This window comes from Myotis davidii, unplaced genomic scaffold (genome assembly GCF_000327345.1).
Source record: "Myotis davidii unplaced genomic scaffold, ASM32734v1 scaffold3578, whole genome shotgun sequence".
In the NCBI taxonomy this organism is placed as follows: Eukaryota; Metazoa; Chordata; class Mammalia; order Chiroptera; family Vespertilionidae; genus Myotis; species Myotis davidii.
Genome location: NW_006289094.1, coordinates 761,638 through 766,179, shown reverse-complemented (window position 1 = coordinate 766,179; position 4,542 = coordinate 761,638).

The following is a 4,542-nucleotide window of genomic DNA, read 5'->3' as shown; positions in this document are numbered from 1 at the left end:
CGGTCAGGTCTGACCGTGCTGACCACTGGATGGGGTAGGAGGGGCTAGACACACTTCCACAGAAAAAGACTCAAGGCCACAGGCCAACAGGAAGCACTCCAAGGTCTGACTTGGGACCGCCTCCCTCATTCCCTCTGCCCTCCCTCTAGGACAGGGGTCCTCAAACTACTGCCCGTGGGCCACATGCAAATACAAATATTGGATTTGTTCCCGTTTTGTTTTTTTACTTCAAAATAAGATATATGCAGTGTGCATAGGAATTTGTTCATAGTTTTTTTTTTAAACTATAGTCCGGCCCTCCAACGGTCTGAGGGACAGTGAACGGGCCCCCTTTTTAAAAAGTTTGAGGACCCCTGCTCTAGGACCTGCTCCCCTCTAAACCAGAGAACCCCTGGGGCCAGGGCCCACCGCATCCACCTGGTGCCTCTTCCTCTCCTGTGTGTTCAGGAGGTGCTCGATCAAGGTGAGCGCACGTCTGAGCTCCTCAGGGGGACACTTCTCTGAACCCCACACAGTAGGTCACATAACAGGCCCAGGAGCATTCCAGATCCAAAACCTAACCCCAATCTGTCCCAGAATTCCACACGCTCAGGCTTTCGGAGGGAAGCACAGTGTGTGGCCATCACCGCGCATCCTGGAAGCACCCCGTGAACACCGCCCGGCCAGGGCGGCCACACAGAGCTGTGGGGCAGCGCAGGGCCAGCCTCTTGACCAAGCCAGTCCACCAGAGACGGACAGAAATAGACGCTCGGTGTCTGGAGCCCTCCAAGCGTTGAAATGTGCGCCACAGGAGGACGGCCTCACCCCAAGAACCTGCAGGAACGAGCAGGTAAGATCCCGAGGAGCTCAGGGCCGGTCCCAGGAGCGCACACCAGAGTCACGCTCCCCAGTCACACGGTGCAAACCCCTCAAACCCACCCTCTGGCCTGACTCTATTTGATACTTTAAAAGCCAAGGACATGCCATTGAATCCCACAAAGATGGTCTTTCCAATAACTCTGCGAAAACAAAATCCTGACACACGCTGCTGCCCCAAAAAACAGAGTAAAGATCATTTTAAAAGGAAAGAAAAGCAATTCTAAGGCTCCAGCGTGAGAACACTTATCGCCAGGACATGACCACTTGTCACAAAAGAGTTATCTCCCTTCAGAGCAGCCAGGGGGACATGGGAAGGACACACAGCCGCTCCCAGAAGCAGCAACCACCAGCCTGGGCAGAAAAGTTCAACTGGACCAAACCTTTCCTTCCTCCCCTGCTGGGGGGCCACCCCCCTCACCCTCCTCCGTCACAGACTTCCTTAATCAGCTTCTAAGAATCGCAGATTATGCATGAGCATGCAAAAGAAAAGATGCCAGAGGAGCATTCTTTTTCAAAAAGTCAGCGTTTTTAAACCGTACAGTCAAGACTAAAATGAATCTTACTTTTTTATTTTCCAAACTTCAAAAGTTACAAAGCAGACCGGCAAACTCATACTGGCGGTTATCCCTGCGCAGGAAAATCAGGGCTGACTTTAATTTTTACACGGAAGTTTACACTGAGTCTGAGTTTTTATGTTCGGTTGCTCCATGTCCCATGTCTGACTCACGCAATGGGTCTCATGAGCAAAGAACATTTTTTAAACTTTAGTCATGCTGAAAGGCAGCGCGTTCCAGCCGACACGCAGGGACGGAGCGCTGAGGATCCTCCGCCAGGTCAGCAGCGCCGGCAGCGAAACCGCACGCTTTCTCCAGGAACTGGGAGGTCAGGGTTTTGCCAAATGGCTAATTACACCTCCCCTTGTTCCCTTCATCCGCGGGAGCGCCGGCAGGCATGAAGTAAACCGCCTCAGAGCGCGACCCCGCACCGCGGCCACACCACCCAGAGCGGGGATGAGCGGCAGGTCTGCCCCTGGCACGGGGACTGGTCTCCCAGGAATGAAGACCGTCACTTCTCCCTTCCCTGCGGGCCTGGCGGTGCAGAGGCGCGCGTTAATTGTTATGCGGGCGCCCCTTGAACAACACAAGCGCAGAGCCACTGAACACGGACTTCTTTCAACACGGCCACAGTCGCCCCCGTGTCCCTGGGCTCCACATCCACAGCTGGGAATCGGCGGATGTGGAGGCCGACTAGACCCGGATCTACACCGCTGTACGTGAGGGGCTTGAGCATCGCGCCTTTGGGTCCCCATGGGTCCGGGAGCCAATGCCCCTGGGGTACTGAGGGACGGCTGCGGTGCAGTTTCTGGGGAATCAAAAGTTAGACGCGGACGTTCAACCGCAGGGGTCGGCGCCTCTAGCCCACCATTGTTCAAGGGTCACCTGCCTATGGCTCTCCTTCGCCACACATCACACGTGTCAGAGCCAACAGCAGCCCCAGTAACCGAGTGAAGAGCCGTAACTGTCACCTCCCGATCTCAGCAGTGCTTTCTTCCTCGCGATGGAAGGGAATGCCAGTCAGGGCGCTGGCCTGGATGGGCCTCAGGGCACAGTGCTGAGTGAGAACAGCCCATCGCACAGGACACACCACCGAGGGCCTCGCACAGCCCCCTGGGGTGGGATGCAGGGATGGAGCACAGACGGTGGCTGGGGGAGGTCTGGCCACACGGGGAGCACAGGAGCTCTGCCATGCAAACAGCTCTGTATCTTGATGGAGCGGGGGTTATGCAACACACGCAAAGCTACACGTGATGAAGTGCATGGGCCCCGCCACACACACACACACATGCACGTCAGTGCACTAATACTGCTGAAGTGTGAATATGCCCGTGTCAGCGTCAGCGTCAGCGTCCCGGTGTTGAAACGGTACTGTTAGGGAGGCTTCTACCTTAGGGAGGCCGAGTGAAGGCAACGCCGTCCATTTCTGTGCAACAGCCTATGAATCTGTATTTGTTTCAAAGTAAATAATTATAAGCCTAGGCGGTTTGGCTCAGTGGCTAGAGCGGCGACTGAAGGGTGTCCACTTCCGGTCAGGGGCACGTGACCTGGTTGTAGGCTTGATCCCCGTAGGGGGCTGCAGGAGGCAGCCAATCAATGATTCTCTCTCTCCCTCTCCCTCTCCCTTCCTCTCTGAAATCAATAAAAATATTTTTAATAAATAAAAAAAATAATTATTTTAAAAGTGGGACTAAATAAAAACAGTGTTTTTTTAACACCAATTAAAGGAGAACAGCTCACTAGCTCCCGCACGCTGAGCCCATGAGCTGATCCAGTGGCCCCGGGGCCTGTCAGGAAGGGTCGGCGAATGGAGGCGCTGGACTGGCTCACTCCCTGTGCGTTTCACAAACGCTGGCGCCACTCAGCGCTGCCCACGCTTGGGGTGCCCTGTCCCCAGCCAGTCGGCCAGAAGCAGACGAACGTGAGGGCGGCTCTGAAAGGTCTCCAGGGGGGTAACTGAGGAGAGCGGCTCAGAAGGGCCCATGGTGTGGCCTAGAGGTTGTGCATCCACCCAGGAGCCAAGAGGTCACCCGTCCAATCCCCAGGGCTGGGGGCTCCATCCCCAGGAGGGGGAATGCAGGGGACAGCCAACTGTGTTTCTCTCTCGCCCTTGTTTCTATCCCTCTCCCCTCCTCTCTCTCTAAAAATCAATTAAAACATTTTTTTAAATGATGCCAACACATGAGCTCCTTTAAAAAGAGAGAGAGAGAGAGAGAGAGAGAGAGAGAGAGAGAGAGGGAGAGAGAGAGAGAGAGAGAGAGAGAGAGGGAGAAGGGAGTTGTGACTGTAGAGCTGGAACAGACCTTAGTGATGCCTGTTCAGCATCCACCCCGTCTGCTGAGGAAACTGAGGCTCAGTGGCCGTGGCTGCAGTCAGGGCGGGGGAGAGGCAGTCGGAGCCCAGCCCCCGCCGGCAGCTGGGTGCCCTCCCTCCAGAGCCTGGCACTCCGACCCCCTCCCCAGAGCGCAGTGAGCTCACAGAACCGAGACCCTCTCCCTGCCACCGGGGACCAGCTGTGGCCAGCTCTGACCGGGGTTCTTGCCGCCCCCCCTCCAGCCACCCGCCCACTCCCGGCTGTGCACGCACATCCTGGCCCCCGCCGCCCTCAGACCCCATCGGCCTGAGAGTCACCTCCTCGGTGACACCTCTGGCTCGCTCGTCGGTTCACCCGTTCGCCCACCCGGCACAGGTCTCATGCCGGAGCCGAGCGACCAGGGGAGAGTGAGGGGCCAGACAGACGTGGGCCCACCTGCGGGCGAGCTGCGTGGGTGGGCCCAGCGCCAGCAGCTGGAGGGCCCTGCTCCGGAAGCGCAGCGCAAGGGGCAGGAGGGGCCCGGGCAGCGTGGTCGGGCAGGTCCTTCAGGGACCGAGAGCTGGGCCTGGCCCCCACGAGGGGTGAGGCACCCCTTCTTATGGAAGTCTTCCCAGCCTCTACCCTAAGGCCCTCACCAGGGCAACCTGGCCCGCAGGCAAGTGCGGAGGCCTTTGGGGGTGACAACGGGGGCGCCCGGGGCGGAGGCGGGGATGCTGCCCCCAGGGCGGCGCAGCAGCCGATGGAGCGATGGAGCGGAGGGGGTCCACCGGCAGGCACCCCAAATCCAGGCTGGGACGCCTGCCCGGCCCGGCACAG